This window comes from Schistocerca serialis, chromosome 7 (genome assembly GCF_023864345.2).
Source record: "Schistocerca serialis cubense isolate TAMUIC-IGC-003099 chromosome 7, iqSchSeri2.2, whole genome shotgun sequence".
NCBI lineage: Eukaryota > Metazoa > Arthropoda > Insecta > Orthoptera > Acrididae > Schistocerca > Schistocerca serialis.
In genome coordinates, this window is record NC_064644.1 from 106,989,209 (window position 1) to 107,008,659 (window position 19,451).

General features: G+C 43.4%; 1 protein-coding gene across 5 annotated transcripts in view; it reads left to right on the plus strand.

Moving 5' to 3' along the window:
• LOC126412064 (eye-specific diacylglycerol kinase) overlaps positions 1-19,451 on the plus strand; it is a 903,754-nt gene that overhangs the window by 632,231 nt on the left and 252,072 nt on the right. The gene's annotated exons all lie outside the window — the stretch shown is intronic.

Here is a 19,451-nt window from a genome sequence, read left to right on the forward strand (position 1 = left end):
TTGTTACTGGTAGGTTTGATCATCACGCGAGTGTTACGGAAATGCTTCAGGAACTCGGGTGGGAGTGAATCGCTACTGAGGAAATTTAGAGAACCAGCATTTGAGGCTGACTGCAGTTCAGTTTTACTGCCGCCAACTTATATTTCGCGGAAAGACCACAAAGAAAAGAGAGATTATGGCTCGTACAGAGGCATATAGGCAGTCATTTTTCCCTCTTTCTGTTTGGGAGTGGAACAGGGAGAGAAGATGCTAGTTGTGGTACGAGGTACCCTCCACCACGCACCGTATGGTGGATTGCGGAGTATACATGTAGGTGTAGATATCACCGATAAAATCAAATTTCGCACCAATCACACGACCACGGAAAATATAGACAAGGTATCGTCTTTCGACAATTTACACAAACGTCTCGTACGAACACACACAGGATTATCAATATATAAATTTGCAGAAGCGCCGCTTCTGGTTGCAGCTATTGACTGACTGATCATACACTGAAGCCCCAAAGAAACTGGTACAGGCGTGCATATTCAAATACAGAGATATGTAAACAGGCAGAATACGGCGCTGCGTAAGACGACAAGTGTCTGGCGCAGTTCTTAGATAGGTTACTTCTGCTACAACGGCAGATTATCAAGATTTAAGTGAGTTTGAATGTGGTGGTATAGACGTCGAATGAGCGATGGGACACATCTCCGAGGTATCGGTGAAGTGGGGATTTTCCCCTACGCCCATTTCACAAGTGTACTGTGAATATCAGGAATCTGGTAAAACATCAAATCTCCGACATCGCTGCGGCCGCAAAAAAGATCCTACAAGAACGGGATCAACGTCGACTGAAGATAATCGTTCAACGTGACAGAAATGCAACACTCCCGCAAATTGCTACATATTTCAATGCTGGGCCATCAACATGTGTCAGCGTGCGAACCATTCCACGAATCATCATCGATATGCGCTTTCGGAGCCGAAGACAAACTCGTGTACTCTTGATGACTGCACGACAAAAAGCCTTACGGTCGCTTGGGCCTGTCGACATTGGACTGTTGATGACTGGACGCATGTTTCCTGGTCGGAATAGTCTCGTTTCAAATTTTATCCAGCGGATGGACGCGTACGGGTACAGAGACGCCCTTATGAATTCGTGGACCCTGCATGTCAGCAGGGGACTGTTTAAGCTGGTGGAGACTCTGTAATGGTGTGGGGCGTGTGCAGTTGGAGTGATATGGGACCCCTGATACGTCTAGATACGACTATGACAGTTTACACGTACGTAAGCATTCTGTCTGATCACTAGCATCCATTCATGTCCATTGTGCATTCCGCCGGACTTTGGCAATTCCAGCGGTACAGTGCGACACCTCGCACGTCCAGAACGCTACAGAGTGTCTCCAGGAACACTTTTCTGAGTTCATACACATCGGCAGGTCACCAAAGTCCCCAGACATAAACATAATTGATCATATCTGGGATGACTTGCAACGTGCTGTTCAGAAGAGATCTCCACCCCCTCATACTCTTATGCCCAGCCCTGCAATATTGACGGTGTCAGTTCCCTTCATGACTAGTTCGGACATCTGTCGAGTCCATGTCACGTTGTGTTGCGGCACTCCCGTGTACTCGCTGGAGCCCTACACGGTATTAGGCAGGTGTATCAATTTCTTTGGCTCTTCAGTGTAAATGACTTGAAGGCAATAACGACACGGGTTGGAAAGTTCTCCAAACTCGCCGTCAATGAACGTAGAGGAGAATCTATGTGAACAGTAGCTACAGTAAGCCATGCTTGCCACAGTACGATTGAAACGATTGATGCAAAAAATCGAAAATTTTTCGTTGAAAATTGTTCTGATTGTCTGCTATTGTTGCTTTAGCGCTGATAGATTGTATTTTACCATCCACCGAGGTGGGAACACATTTGGTCTATGTGTTGGGTTGTGGCCACACCCGAACGACGGGAACTGCTACGGGCTAGCCGTGTGACATTTGGCAGGGCAGTTTAGACACATGGTACAAATTGCTGCCGTCACTATATTCCTCCTGTAAATTGGAGAGTGAGCACACGAGTTTGCGCGCGCGCGCACACACACACACACACACACACACACACACACACACACACACACACACACACACACACATATATATATATATATATATATATATATATATATATACAGGGTGTTTCAAAAATGACCGGTATATTTGAAACGGCAATAAAAACTAAACGAGCAGCGATAGAAATACACCGTTTGTTGCAATATGCTTGGGACAACAGTACATTTTCAGGCAGACAAACTTTCGAAATTACAGTAGTTACAATTTTCAACAACAGATGGTGCTGCGGTCTGGGAAACTCTATAGTACGATATTTTCCACATATCCACCATGCGTAGTAATAATACGGCGTAGTCTCTGAATGAAATTACCCGAAACCTTTGACAACGTGTCTGGCGGAATGGCTTCACATGCAGATGAGATGTACTGCTTCAGCTGTTCAATTGTTTCTGGATTCTGGCGGTACACCTGGTCTTTCAAGTGTCCCCAAAGAAAGAAGTCACAGGGGTTCATGTCTGGCGAATAGGGAGGCCAATCCACGCCGCCTCCTGTATGTTTCGGATAGCCCAAAGCAATCACACGATCATCGAAATATTCATTCAGGAAATTAAAGACGTCGGCCGTGCGATGTGGCCGGGCACCATCTTGCATAAACCACGAGGTGTTCGCAGTGTCGTCTAAGGCAGTTTGTACCGCCACAAATTCACGAAGAATGTCCAGATAGCGTGATGCAGTAATCGTTTCGGATCTGAAAAATGGGCCAATGATTTCTTTGGAAGAAATGGCGGCCCAGATCAGTACTTTTTGAGGATGCAGGGACGATGGGACTGCAACATGGGGCTCTTCGGTTCCCCATATGCGCCAGTTCTGTTTATTGACGAAGCCGTCCAAGTAAAAATAAGCTTCGTCAGTAAACCAAATGCTGCCAACATGCATATCGCCGTCATCAATCCTGTGCACTATATCGTTAGCGAATGTCTCTCGTGCAGCAATGGTAGCGGCGCTGAGGGGTTGCCGCGTTTGAATTTTGTATGGACAGAGGTGTAAACTCTGGCGCATGAGACGATTCGTGGACATTGGCGTCATTTGGACCACAGCTGCAACACGGCGAACGGAAACCTGAGGCTGCTGTTGGATCACCTGCTGCACTAGCTGCGCGTTGCCCTCTGTGGTTGCCGTACGCGGTCGCCCTACCTTTCCAGCACGTTCATCCGTCACATTCCCAGTCCGTTGAAATTTTTCAAACAGATCCTTTATTGTATCGCTTTTCGGTCCTTTGGTTACATTAAACCTCCGTTGAAAACTTCGTCTTGTTGCAACAACACTGTGTTCTAGGCGGTGGAATTCCAACACCAGAAAAATCCTCTGTTCTAAGGAATAAACCATGTTGTCTACAGCACACTTGCACGTTGTGAACAGCACACGCTTACAGCAGAAAGACGACGTTCAGAATGGCGCACCCACAGACTGCGTTGTCTTCTATATCTTTCACATCACTTGCAGCGCCATCTATATATATATATGATGGGAACACAGGCATCTGATGATTTGCACTTATAAACAAATTAGCCTCTGGCTGCAAGGATTATTTTTAATTTCTTTATTTGTAGTATTCACCATTGAATAATCTTAGACCACATTATTTTAGACTGGATTCTGAAACTTGTTCAGTAAGCCGTTATAGTTTCAGGTTTTTAGTCTTGTAACGATTGGTCCCCTAGTATCCGCGAATGTTAAGCTACGAACACAAAGGCTCGGGATTCAATGCGGGGGCCGATCTGTGATTCTGCGATTCTTTCGCCTCTGACAGTCGTTTCTTAATGTGAAAATCAGTGAGTTGCAAGCTGGTGCGAAGCCTTACGACTTGACTAAAATAAGAAACGCACACAACGCTTTTGTGTAAAAATTCGTCACGAGTGACGAAAGTTGGTATTATCAATACGGGCCTACCACGAAACAGTAAAGTGCAGATTAGGTGTCTGATGGTTCGCCAAGAGCGAAGGCGGTCCGAATGTGCCACAGGAATTTAACTACATCCCAAAAAAGCACTTGTCTGCAGTTCAAAATGGTTGTATGAACATTCCACGTGTTGTTGTACTATGTAGAACCTAAAGCAGTGAAACTATCATAACTTTTCCCTTTTTTTATTTTGTTAATCCCATCTCGAAGGTTAAGAAGTGACTGGGGAGGGGGAGGGGGCGCAATGCGTATTAGAGTTTTTGAATCGCATTCTAGAAATTCACGAATGCTATGTCGTGTTCATGCCAGAAAAGTACTAATATTTCCGACCGTTAGTTCTTTCTGGAAACATCCCCCGGCTGTGGCTAAGCCATGTCTCCGCAATATCCCTTCTTCCAGGAGTGCTTGTTCTGCAATGTTCTCAGAAGAGCTTCTGTGAAGTTTGGAAGGTAGGAGACGAGATACTGGCAGAACTGAAGCTGAGGACGGATCGTTAGTCGCGCTTGGGTAGCTCAGATGGTAGAGCACTTGCCCGCGGAAGGCAAAAGTCCCGAGTACAGTTTTAATCGGGCAGGAAGTTTCGTTAGTTCTTTCCCTCAGAGTAGTCAGCTTATAATCCGCTACTGCCTGTATTAATTCTGACGCTACACGTTTGTCACATCCACAATGCACGGGCACAGGGTGAGATTACAAAGTAGCGCCGGTAGCGGGCAGGGACCGCTTGTAGTCTGCAGGCGGTTTTTCCTCTGTGGCGGCTGCAGGGACCGGGGACTCGCCGCCCACGCAGAACTCTGAGGAGACGATATGAGATGCGCAGACCGGTCCTCCGGATTAGCCACACACATTGGCGTTGTCGGCGACGGCGCAGGCTCCGTTTGGAAAACCTGCGCCGTGGGACAGGGAGACGATATTAGCCGCGCAAACAGCGCCAGCCTTCAGGAGCGCCTTATTTCCTGTGCAGATTTCCCTGCTGGCTCCTAACGCACGTGAAAAGCACCTGTGTTGGTGAGCAAGGAAGGAGGCAGCAGCGAGGAGAAGGCCGGAGAGTACTTTATGTCGCCAGTGGCAGTCCCACGACACATGGTCCAGTCGTTGCCTGCCCTGGTAGCACTACGTTGCGGTAAGCGTCACGTTTTGGTCAAATGTTTGAGCGGATTACACAGTGGTTTTCTATCCGAAATTTCATAGTCAAACAAAGAGTGCAAAATGGGCAAATGGAATAACAAATTCACCAGTGTGAGGTGTAATTAAAAAAAAGATATTTTAATTCCTAGAAGCTAATCAGGTTAATTAAGAAAATCGTAATTAGTGATTTGAGGGAAAACATCTGTATATATTTGCATGGCCAAACGGACAAATATAATATCTAATTGACAGTGGTGAGGTGTGGTTTATAAAAAAAAGTGTATTTGCTTGAAAGTAATCAGTGTAATTAAGAGAACTTAAATTGCTGATTCGAGGGAAAATTGAAATATTTCACAAACAGCTGCTGATAGCTACACAAACGGAATGTTAAAAAGTTTCTCTCTTCAGTCCTTAGCTACTTTGCGCGTAGAGAGATTTTTTTGGTGTCATATTTTATTGTGAAAATGGCTTCCTTCGAATAAATCCCAAAATTAATGAAATTTAGAGAACACACGACGCTAGGAAAGCAAATGAGGTGCCAAACAGTTCATCTCTTCAAAGACATAGTTATTTTGTGTACAAGAATTGCGTTGGCACATAATTTGCTTTTTAAAATGGAGGTCGAATAAAATACTAAACATTGAATATTACGAAAACATTCATTCTTTTCTTTCTCAACAAATCTGGAAAATAAAAAAATTACAAAAGCTGGTGAAATGTTTTATAAAATCATTTTTCTCAAAGTAAGAAATAAAATAGATTGAATGAACGTTTGATGTGCTGTTAAATGATGTTCGAAATTATGTAATAGCAAATGAGTTGGCTATTCAGAATTTAAAGTTAATGTTGAAGAGTACTAGAGGATATTTGCCTGGTGAATGAATTTACATTTTCGGAAAAGTATTTCTGTTGTTTCTTAACGTAACATTTCTCGTGTTTGCTTTATGCCACGCATAACGAACAGACAGTGGATAAGTGCTTTCGCCATATCTAAACCCCCATGAAAATCAGCCCTAAATGTTACACATGCTCCCTGATGCTTGCGCTACACAGAGAAATGGCAGAATGGGGCTATTCGCTGAAGCGACGTGTAATACACGGTCCTTTGCGACAGCACATCAGCCGGCCGCTGTGGCCGATCGGTTCTAGGCGCTTCAGTCTGGAACCGCGCGACCGCTACGTCGCAGGTTCGAATCCTGCCTCGGGCATGGATTAGTTAGGTTTAAGTAGTTAGGTTTAAGTAGTTCTAAGTTCTAGGGGACTGATGACCTCAGATGTTAAGTCCCATAGTGCTCAGAGCCATTTGAACCACTGCACATCACATCACCTCACAACACGCCTTCTTACATCAAGTATACTCCGCAAGCCAACTGAAAGTGAACAGCGGGAGCATGCATTGTGTGCAGTCACTGCGCCTCCGCCCCCTCCACACACACACACACACACACACACACACACACACACACACACACACACACATAATAGACAAGCCTCGGTGTGAGTTCTAATGCTTTTAATTCTACAGTCATGGTCTTTTCGTGGAGCGGAGTACGTGCTGATATGAAACATCCTGACGTATTAAAACTGTGTACCTTGCCGAGACTTGAACACAGGTTCTTTCCCTTCCGGGGGAAAGCGCTCTACCGTTGACGTACCCAAGCACGATTCAAAACCCATCCTCGCAGCTTTACTTCCGTCAGTACCTCATCCCCTACATTTTCAGTATATTTGTTAATTGTTCAAGGAAGTACGCTCCCGGAATTTTAACAGATCACACAGTGATGGCAATGCCTCTCTTGTAGCAAGCGCCACACGAAGGCTGAGCTGGTTCTTGACGCTTCCACGCTTTCTGATTGAACTTTTAGGGAAATGCGCTACTATTCTTTAGGTTTTTCTCTCTTTCCTCCCGCAGTCTTTGATCCCAGACTAACTAGCAGTTTTCACGATTTGGTGGAACAAGCGTCTTTTAAGGTGCCCCATTTATGGGTGGTTTACACTTACTGAGGATTCTTCCAAAAAATCTCCGTGTGGAATCTGCATTATCTGCGATTGGTTTTACGTGATCGATCCGCTTTAAATTGCTTCGTATGCAACCTCCCAGGTATTTAATGGATGTGACTGCTTCCAGATATTGTTATACAGTCGTGTAATCATACAGTAATAGGTCTCCTCTGCCAATATGTGACCAATACGTTACATCAGTTTATGTTTAGGGTCAACTGCCAGTCCTTGCACCAAGCTTTGATTTTCTGCAGGTCTTCCTGAATTTCGCTTAACATTTTATAGCATTGCGACTTCTCGATATACATCATTAATCACAGTAAGCCTCATGGAACTACTGACATATCTACTTTGTAAGGTGGCAGAATAAATGGTCAGATTCGCACCTTACATGAGACGTTTACAAATCGCAATGAGAAGGTGAAAATGATACCTAACGTAATTCGACAGTTATGAGAACATTTGGCTATCAATATGTAATGCAAAAAGGGATGACAGTCAATCGACAGTAATTAACACACCATTCCTATACAATGCATGTCTTTGAGCGGAAGGTAGAACAGGGAACGCGAGTTGAGTCGCTTTTAGTATTGAAAAGCCAGCTCCACAACGGCGTAGCAAAACCGCACTGTGGGAGTTACACCGGCAACCACTTACAGGGGTAGCAGGAAAGAGGACAGCGACCCCGGATCAGGTGATTCAAGTTGGAGGGCCGCCTGTAGTGAGGGCAACAGTACAAGAGCAGAGAAGAAGCTTTAGAAAACTTCGTTTCGAAATTCCAACGGGATATGAACAAAAGCAAGTGACGCATTTTCGTCCAATGAATGCGACACATGGAACGGTCAATGTACTTTAGGCATCTAAAACGGGCACAAAACATCCGATTGGCGGAAACTCACTAGGAAAGAGAAAACCACTGAAGTTTCGATGCAGTTTGATAGAAAGGACGTTGCGATTGGAAGAGGGTGTTCCTACAAAATGAGAGGAACGTTCCTATTGGTCGAAAACAGCAGTGACGTGAAAAAGGAACCCAAGTGGAGGGAGGCAGTTCTGCCACGAGTAGGACAAGACAGAAATTTTGGTGGACTCTTCTCTGAACTGGCGTCAAGTGCAGGACTGAGCGCTCAACGCTTCGTATGAGGCAGAGAAGAAACTGGTGTGGACATTGTGTTCACAGCGGCTGCACTCCAGCTAAAATTAGGTATAGCAACGTTTAGCTCTGTGGAGAAACGAACCAGCCAAATTAGTTAACTGTTCTTGCGAGAACTGAGAGGGCACTATAACATGCATGCTGCTCCAACCATGCGCGTGTATATCGCCACATGATAAGATTAGGGCTGAGTACATGTTTTCTTGCATAACAAGAAACATAGGGAAAGTTTGTGCTGGAAAGTTCAGCAGAGGCCAGATTAGTTTTGTAGGAATTTCAGAGGGAGAGAGCGGCCTTGCAGACAACAGCATGTCGCAGCTTAAGGTAAATACCACGTGCAGAGGCGTTAACTTTGTTGATTCACCAGCTTGCGTCCACTGTAAACTCGAGCGGCCTTGGGTAATCTTGCTCTCAAATTTGTCACTTGACTAACCACCCACCGTAGACTTGACCGTCATCCTAAATGGTACCGAACTTTGAACCGGAATCGGACGATTTTCGTAGTACTGACCAACATCATAACATATGTGTAAGACCAATTTTGTAAAGAAACGTCCAATAATATAGCGCTTAAGATTAATGTTCTTTCAGAGAGTTAATATTTAACATTGTTGTGTATAAACTTATTTCAATTTTTGATGTTGGCAAGATGCGTTATCCATTGCGCTGTTTTTATGTTGACGAGTTGAAAACTGTGTGAAAAGCCGTAATTTGGTGAGAAATATTACGACATTAAACTTGTCATTTCGCCTCACACAGTTGTTCTCAATTCAAGAATAAGCAAGCGTAAAAAAACCGCAACCATACAACTTGGTCATGTATTTAATATTTCTCTCCTTTAAGAATGACATACCGTGTTCTGTCAGCTGTTCAGTACAGTCACACAGCTGGGCAGATGTTCCGTACGCTGTTATTACGAGGGCAGTTCAATAAGTAATGCAACACATTTTTTTTCTCGGCCAATTTTGGTTGAAAAAACCGGAAATTTCTTGTGGAATATTTTCAAACATTCCCGCTTCGTCTCGTATAGTTTCATTGACTTCCGACAGGTGGCAGCGCTGTACGGAGCTGTTAAAATGGCGTCTGTAACGGATGTGCGTTGCAAACAACGGGCAGTGATCGAGTTTCTTTTGGCGGAAAACCAGGGCATCTCAGATATTCATAGGCGCTTGCAGAATGTCTACGGTGATCTGGCAGTTGACAAAAGCACGGTGAGTCGTTGGGCAAAGCGTGTGTCTTCATCGCCGCAAGGTCAAGCAAGACTGTCTGATCTCCCGCGTGCGGGCCGGCCGTGCACAGCTGTGACTCCTGCAATGGCGGAGCGTGCGAACACACTCGTTCGAGATGATCGACGGATCACCATCAAACAACTCAGTGCTCAACTTGACATCTCTGTTGGTAGTGCTGTCACAATTGTTCACCAGTTGGGATATTCAAAGGTTTGTTCCCGCTGGGTCTCTCGTTGTCTAACAGAACACCATAAAGAGCAAAGGAGAACCATCTGTGCGGAATTGCTTGCTCATGATGTGGCTGAGGGTGACAATTTCTTGTCAAAGATTGTTACAGGCGATGAAACATGGGTTCATCACTTCGAACCTGAAACAAAACGGCAATCAATGGAGTGGCGCCACACCCACTCCCCTGCCAAGAAAAAGTTTAAAGCCATACCCTCAGCCAGTAAAGTCATGGTTACAGTCTTCTGGGACGCTGAAGGGGTTATTCTGTTCGATGTCCTTCCCCATGGTCAAACGATCAACTCTGAAGTGTATCGTGCTACTCTTCAGAAATTGAAGAAACGACTTCAGCGTGTTCGTAGGCACAAAAATCTGAACGAACTTCTCCTTCTTCATGACAACGCAAGACCTCACACAAGTCTTCGCACCCGAGAGGAGCTCACAAAACTTCAGTGGACTGTTCTTTCTCATGCACCCTACAGCCCCGATCTCGCACCGTCGGATTTCCATATGTTTGGCCCAATGAAGGACGCAATCCGTGGGAGGCACTACGCGGATGATGATGAAGTTATTGATGCAGTACGACGTTGGCTCCGACATCGACCAGTGGAATGGTACCGTGCAGGCATACAGGCCCTCATTTCAAGGTGGCGTAAGGCCGTAGCATTGAATGGAGATTACGTTGAAAAATAGTGTTGTGTAGCTAAAAGATTGGGGAATAACCTGGTGTACTTCAATGCTGAATAAAACAACCCCTGTTTCAGAAAAAAATGTGTTGCATTACTTATTGAACTGCCCTCGTATATTACCTAGGCGACCGTGCGACACTGCATCGAACGCATTCCGGAAGTCAAGCAACACAGGAGCAACCTGTGCACTGATATCTGCTGCTTTCTGCGCCTCGTGGACGAACAGGGCAAGCTGGGTTTCACACGATCGTTGTATTCGGCACACATGTTGGTACCTACGCAGGAGATTTTAGGTCTCCAGAAGTGTCATAATACGCGAGCACAAAACACGTTTCAAAATCGTACGTGCACAGCACTGCGCACGCATTGCACTGGACACACCAAGGCCAAAATTGAAAGAAACATTGGACGAGAAGGCAATAAAAGATTTTGAAATACCGTACTACAGGAGGAAGTTGAAGATTAGAAGAGGAGCTTAGGAGTCTAATGCAGACGTACTGAAATTTGAGGGAAAAGAAATTAGTGCAGAGCCTCATTAAATGACGGATTAGTGTGCTAGAATGTGTTCTGAGACACCAAAGGATAGTTAATTTGTTAATGGAGAGAAGTGTGGTGTTAGAAATTGTACAGGGAAACCAACATTCGATGTAAATAAAACGATTGTAGATTGCAGAAGTTATCCGAAGATTAAGCAGCTTCCACAGGATAGACTAGCGTGGGAAGCTAGTTTGAACTAGTCTTTGGACTACAGCAACAACAACACAACAACAGATTCATTGCTTTAATACTCAGTATGTCGTACGTAATGGAATGTTGGTGGTTGACAGTGGAAAACGTGCAGTAAAACATCGGGTGCTTGGAGGTGAATATCGTAAGGCGTGGATAAGTCTGGAGCAGACGGTTATCCAGTAGTGGATGTCTAATGGTTTTTGTTGTTTTGTTGTTGTTTTTGTTGTTGTTGTTCTGCTGGTGGTGGTGGTGGTGGTGGTGGTGGTGGTGGTTATGATTATGATTCTACTACAGCATGACGCATTGAATCATTGCCTCTAATGCTCGCTCTGCGCCCAAATAACATATAGTGTTCATGTGTAAACCCTCTAACCGTTTTGCAGAAACTTAAAGGATTGCAGTGAGATATAGCTCTCGAAGATGCCAGTAATTCTGCGGGCAAATCGGCCACCATTTTCAAGACATGAAGTGAAAGCATGTTGTAGGAGGTGCCGGATTTAAATTCACTGTGACTGGAGCATTGCCGTCGTAGAGCCTAGAAAAGACCCCACTAAAGAAAGAAGGAAAAAAAACACGCACCTACCAAACATTGTCCTGACAAGCAAAATCAAAAATGACTACAGTCAAACGTTTCCTTTTAATGTGTAGAATTTTCAGTTAAGGAATGGGTACTTGCTCGATTCGAACGCAACCTTCCGCATCTCTTTGACGCTTTGCGCTTATTCAGTGCCATCGATTCGCACAGAACACGGTCAAAATCATTTGAAACGAGGGCCCAGAATTCCGTATAGCAGTGTATAAATTAAAAAATTCAAATGTTAAAAAATGTAAAAATTTCATTTATTTTGGGACGCCCTGTACTGTAGCTCGGAGATCGTTACATATCCCAGGACTGCAGACATGCATCGGCAGCCAAAAAATTAATTAAGTAATTTTATTTCTTCGAGGTGACAAAACTAAAGCAAGTGTACGATATTTTCAACATTTGTGATATATTGTAAGATGATAACTCTGTAAAATAATCGTACAAGTGTAACTTAAAATGGTGTTCAGCCGAGTGGTATAGACTTGTTTTGTCTGAGTGTGTCGGATCCGAATAGAAGTTTGTAATATTTGTTGTTACACCGTTTATGTGTCAAACTGCACTTTCATAGAATACAATAAATTCCAGCTTTTCACTTTCCCATCTAGTGCTTAATGGAAACTGCGAGGGTACTGATCTTCGACGGCATCGAGGTTCATTCGTTCATTCCTTAATTCATTGGATTTCACATCCTTCAACGGTCTCCTTGAAGAAATCTGTGGAACGAGTGACGGTACTCATTAACATATGACAAAATAACTTTAGGAACTTAACTTGTATTAATAAGAAACATTGCTGTGCCGTGATTCTTGAATTTTCCCGGCGTAAAGAGTGTTCTATGAGGTTTCGAGACTGCAGCCAGATGACCGGATGGCAACCATTCAGCCATCTTCAAGTTCGTTTTCTTTCGCTAAATACCGCAAGTTCACATAGATAACTTTATACCAAATACTAGCGCAGAGAGGCACGAGTAAATACAGCACTACATGAACGCACTGTCACAGAACACGCCCAGTACGCGAAAGGTACGTTAAACATGATCGCACACAAGCCTTTCGCAGACCAGTAAATCAGCCATTGCCGAGCAGTCCACAGGACGTTCATTGGATTATTTTGTCACTGGAATCTCGACCTCGACGAGATCGTTCAGGGACTCAGTTATTAAAGGCGAAAAGGCATTTGGCGGATCTTGTTAATCGTGATGGTGGCTTTCAACTGCAGAAGGCATGGTGATTTCTTTAGTATCTTCACTGAATTTTAACTACGGAACCCGCATTCCGACAGACAGCGTGTACGTAATACCACCATCACGCATGCGCCTGCGCGCCCATAGATGGAGCAGTATTCGAGCCATATTCAAAGGCAGTGCTCAACTCCAAATTGGGCGCTCATGTAGCGGCCTCCTTTGCGCATGCCATTCCGCGCCAAGTTTTGGTATAAGGTTAGAGATGTGAACCGGCAGTGTCCAGAGTACCATTCCCGGATATCTATGCTAAGATCCCGGATATTTATATTAAGATCGTGGATGATTTCCTCCGCGACAGGACCTTCCTGTTTACTCAGCAAGGAAAACCATACGTCGCAACTCAGTGGGCATCCCTGAAGGCTATGTGTTGTCTCCCATCCTCTTAAATGTTTATGTTAAAGACATGCCAGTCATCCCACACTGCCACCTGGCGCAATACGCCGACGATACGGAGATCTATACGATCGGCCGCAACACAGACCAGCTCACTCTTCGTCTGCAGAGGGAGGTGGACGCGGCAGTGACCTGCTGTTTACCAACATTATCGTCAAAGCTGTCAAAACTACGGCGGTCTACTTCACCAAACGGCGCCCTATCCTCCACGACAACGTCACTATTGGACGCGTCCGGGTCCCATAGTCCCCGGATACATCTAGGAATCTGGATGGATAACAAACTGCTCTTCCACCGGCAGGGGAAGTACGTCATTCAGAAGGGATAGAACTTAATAAAAGCATTGTATCCGCTTTTCAACAGCAGGGAACTGAACTTCGACACCGAGCGTAAGCCTGTACCGTACGATTGTCCACTCTCGCCTCTGGTTCCACGGCGTGAGCCGCGATTTGTGCCTCCAGAATGCAGACCCTGCAGCACCTGCAAAATACGGTGCCTCTCCAGCGGCGAGGATTGTTACTCTGCACGAGGAGACAAACATGGTCCCTCTAAAGCCGACCATTCGAGAGAAGGCTAGGCGCTGATGCGACAAAGTGGACGCCATTGGGACACGGCCATGGCTTGCAACACGTTGGTGCTATAGTATACAGAGAAGTTGCAGCATTAGAAAATAGTAGCGAAATGCAGGAAGATCTGCAGCGGATTAGCACTTGGTGCAGGGAGTGGCAACTGACCCTTAACATAGACAAATCTAATGTATTGCGAACACATAGAAAGAAGGATCCTTTATTGTATGGTTATATGACAGCGGAACAAACACTGGTAGCAGTTACTTCTGTAAAATATCTGGGAGTATGCGTGCGGAACGATTTGAAGTGGAATGATGATATAAGATTAATTGTTGGTAAGGCGGGTACCAGGTTGAGATTCATTGGGAGAGTCCTTAGAAAATGTAGCCCATCAACAAAGGAGGTGGCTTACAAAACACTCGTTCGACCTATACTTGAGTATTGCTCATCAGTGTGGGATCCGTATCAGATCGGGTTGACGGAGGAGATAGAGGAGATCCAAAGAAGAGCGGCGCGTTTCGTCACAGGGTTATTTGGTAACCGTGATAGCGTTACGGAGATGTTTAGCAAACTCAAGTGGCAGACTCTGCAAGAGAGGCGCTCTGCATCGCGGTGTAGATTGCTCGCCAGGTTTAGAGAGGGTGCGTTTCTGGATGAGGTATCGAATATATTGCTTCCCCCTACTTATACCTCCCGAGGAGATCACGAATGTAAAATTAGAGATTCGAGCGCACACGGAGGCTTTCAGACAGTCGTTCTTCCCGCGAACCATACGCGACTGGAACAGAAAAGGGAGGTAATAACAGTGGCACGTAAAGTGCCCTCCGCCACACACCGTTGGGTGGCTTGCGGAGTAAAAATGTAGATGTAGATGTAGATGTAGACTTTGACACTGCCACCGCCACCCAGTTCCTCTTACCATCCTCGAGGACTCGTATTCGCACTTCGGATAACAACAACCTTGGTACGTCGACTCATAATGTGACAGTATTTGATACGGCCATTCTTTATGTACAATCCTTGGTACGTCAATGTAACTACCAATGTAGTCGAGTCACTTCTTATCGACAACATTTGACCTCCCGCCGTCGGAGCGCGGTGTTGCACTTCGAGTCCCCCGTTACACCTTCAACGTGCTGTGCAATGATGGTCATTGCAATTGTGTAATTGTAAGATAGGAAGATTTTACTTCCGCACCAGGACAGTTAGACCTCTCTAAACCGATGGCGCTGTATCGCAACTCCCACCAAAAGACAGCAATCTCGAATGCAAAAGACTCATCTGAAGATCGCTGAATGGTTGTCATCCGAAATGTCGCGGCAATCAATCGACGTCACGGAATATCATCATATTGCCTGACACTTTTGGAGCCATCTTAACGTGATCTAGTAAATTATTAAGGAATCTGCTGCCTCCTCAGTTTTACCATATAGCTGCTTTGATCTGAAATTTGAAATTTATAGCTTTTTTTTTTTTTTTTTTTTTTTTTTTTTTTTTTTTTTTTTTTTTTTGCAAAAGTATTTTTCAGAGGAAATATTTTTTACATACATAAATGCTGAGTCCCATTTATAGTAGATTTTTACGTTTCATTCAAACAGCTTTATATAAAAGTACTGAAGCTAACTGAGCCTTTAAGTCCCTGAACCTACACATACAGATAATTTGTATTAATGAACTGTTGTTGTTGTGGTCTTCAGTCCTGAGACTGGTTTGATGCAGCTCTCCATGCTACTCTATCCTGTGCAAGCTTCATCATCTCCCAGTACCTACTGCAACCTACATCCTTCTGAATCTGCTTAGTGTATTCATCTCTTGGTCTCCCTCTACGATTTTTACCCTCCACGTTGCCCTCCAATACTAAATTGGTGATCCCTTGATGCCTCAGAACATGTCCTACCAACCGATCCCTTCTTCTGGTCAACTTGTGCCACAAACTCCTCTTCTCCCCAATTCTATTCAATACCTCCTCATTAGTTATGTGATCTACCCATCTAATCTTCAGCATTCTTCTGTAGCAGCACATTTCGAAAGCTTCTATTCTCTTCTTGTCTAAACTATTTATCGTCTATGTTTCACTTCCATACATGGCTACACTCCATACAAATACTTTCAGAAACGACTTCCTAACACTTAAATCAATACTCGATGTTAACAAATTTCTCTTCTTCAGAAACGCTTTCCTTGCCATTGCCAGTCTACATTTTATATCCTCTCTACTTCGACCGTCATCAGTTATTTTGCTCCCCAAATAGCAAAACTCCTTTACTACTTTAAATGCCTCATTTCCTAATCTAATACCCTCAGCATCAAACGATTTAATTCGACTACATTCCATTATCCTCGTTCTGCTTTTGTTGACGTCCATCTTATACCATTCTTTCAAGACACTGTCCATTCCGTTCAACTGCTCTTCCGAGTCCTTTGCTGTCTCTGACAGAATTACAATGTCATCGGAAAACCTCAAAGTTTTTATTTCTTCTCCATGGATTTTAATACCTGCTCCGAATTTTTCTTTTGTTTCCTTTACTGCTTGCTCAATATACAGATTGAACATGTAGCGATTCTTAATTTCTTGCTTTACGTTAGACAGGAATTTATTGAATATCTTGCCACCAGAGAACGTAACTCCATTCCGAGCCTTGGAAGTAGGCAAAGTGTTGTGACTATTTGTATCTCAGCCCAGCTGAAAATGGTTTTTATTATCAAGAAAAACCATTACGAGAGTTGAAACACGTATGTAACATAGCAGCGATGGCGAGGCATTGTAGCATCTGTGACCAGAGAGTATGCGCTTGACCGCGCGAGTGTTGCGAGCGGTTCTCACTCTGTCTGTAGTCGTTGCGAGTCTGTCAGTCAGTCGTTGCGAGTCTGTCAGTTAGTCGTTGCGAGTCTGTAGCTCTGTCTAGTTGAGAGCAGTACTCTGTCAGTAGTCGTCGCGTGCTGTACGCTAATAGTCGTCATGCAGAGCGGTCGGTCAGTAGTAGCAGCCCAGTGCGGTTTGTGTGATGTAGGCGGTCGGCAACACTGGTCAAGATGGTGAATAAGGTATACCATTAATTAATATAATCATTAGATAATGTAAAAATTTATTTATTGTAATTATTCTCCAACAAGTCCCCCAATAATAATTTTTATTTCAAAAGCATTTTTTCAAAAATTTAATTTTTTATTGAAGTAAAGATTTCGTTGCACTTCCCATTTCATTCCACTTCTTTTGAAGAAAAATTTCACTAAAATCACAAAAAAAGAGAATATTATTATTTGCAATGCAGTCCCTCCAAGCGGTGCGCAACAACAAGAGCAGAAATGTGACATCCATTTATTCTGAGGTAAGACTTTAATTCTGATTGTTTTACACAGGGCCAAATACCGATATTTCGGTTTAATTAAATTTTCTTATCACTGAATGGACTTTAATTTTTCATGAGGAATTTATATTTGAGTCAGATTGCGAATTTCACATTTTTTGTTGCCATTGTCAGTACATTTCATTGTGGGCAGGTTACGCTTAGCGCAATGTCCATTAGTATTCTTAAATAATATTGTCATCATTTAAATTTTTGTAGGGAGGTTACACTCGGCTCCCATTTCTATTAAGTATTGTCTTTTTTCCTTTTAAAAATTACTGTAGGGAGGTTACACTTGGCGACACCCAGTCCAGGATCGAATTTCGTTGAGAGTCTTTTGAGCAACAGTCAGATATCTGCTCTTATTTGCTTAGATATAATTAGGATTTGGCGCTACGCTTTTAATAATATTGTGACTTTCTCTCTACAGGTCAACGACAATTTGTTGCTTTGTTGTATTTGTGTGTTGTTTTTGCATTTGTGCTTATTTGTTTTTGAATAATTGTGACTACTGTAAAAATGCCGCGAAAGACTGTGAATAGTGTATCGCGAGGTATTACGAACGAAACTACCGATTTAAACATCTTTACCGATAGGACATGTGACACGCAGTGTAATGATGACAATCCTGCGTTCACTAACAATCAGTGCATTACAACCACTAATGATGACTTTTACCTTGATAATGAACAAACGAACTCAATTGTCTCGTCTGTTAATTTGACGACAATTGGTGACGCAGAACGCTCTATAGTAATGAGCGCTGCCGAACTTAACACACCCGATTTAGAAAATCCAAGTAATGTACAGACAAATTTTTCCAATGAAAATGGTCAGTGTAGTGAAAGTACGACGGATTTATTTAATTCCGAAATAATGTCTGACAGTGTATGTCTAACTGGCAAACCTTTTTCTAAAATACAGAATAACCAAATGGTTACAGTAAGCGAGAGAGTTCCAGATCCACCACTAAACAGCACAGAGAGTATAAACGCTAACTTTGGCTTTGAACAAATTATGGCAAGATTGCTCAAACAACAATTTTGTGAACAGGATAAAAAATTTAATAAAATTAATGAAAAACTTGACAATAATGATGAAAATTTTAGACAACTTAGGGAAGATAACAAACAACAGAATGAAAACCTCAAGCAACTTAGTGAACAGGTCAGACAACAAAATGAAAAATTTGACGACAATTCGAGACAGCTTAGTGAACAAATTAGAGCCGTTGCCGCGCAGTGTCATGACACTAAGGAACAGTTGCGCACGGAAATTGAGGCGTGTTCACAAAAAAATAGCGTAGAAATTAAATCTGTTGCGCAAGAATTAAGAGAAATGCAAACAGTCGCAACAGAAACACTCAGAGACGAAATTAGCGGAGTCGCTAAACAATGCTCTGAAAAAGCTGCACAATTACGGGACGAGTTTAGAGCAATGACGGTAGAACTTTCGCGCACTATGGACGCAAAGATAGACACGAAATTCGAACAGCAGAACACTCAGATTAACGAGCGCTTTAATCAGCACATACAGAACAGTGATACGCGTTTCCGCAGATTTATTCAGGATCAAAACAAAGTAAAACGACAAGTCATGGAAACAATCACTGCACAAAGACAAGAGGACAAACGTAAAATATTCGCGAAAGCGAAGACGTATGTAGACAATAATATTACTACAGTGTCCGACAAAATTAACACCATAGAACAGTTGAACGCGGAATTACGGGATGAAATTTCTGATCTTAAATTAAAAACAGATACACACACAGTAAATATTCAAACAGTGACAGACAGATTCGAACAATTAGATCTAACACAGGATTGCGATGTCATCAAAGCTGATGTTAAAAAACTGAGCGAAACTACGCGTAAGTTGCAAAAACAGATTAATGCGTCCGATTCTAAAACCGATGATCAGGCAAAAATACTGACTGAAAAATATGATGAATTGGCCAGTCGTATTGATGTTATCGAAAATACTAATGACAATAAATCAGACGATACTGCACCGGTTTCATTTATCCAAACACCTGAATTTCAAAATTTACGGCAGACAATTAATGAGATCGATTCATCTAACAACACGTTACGTAGGAAGTTATCAAATTTACAACAAGAAGTAACAGAGATGAAAAGCATCTCAGTT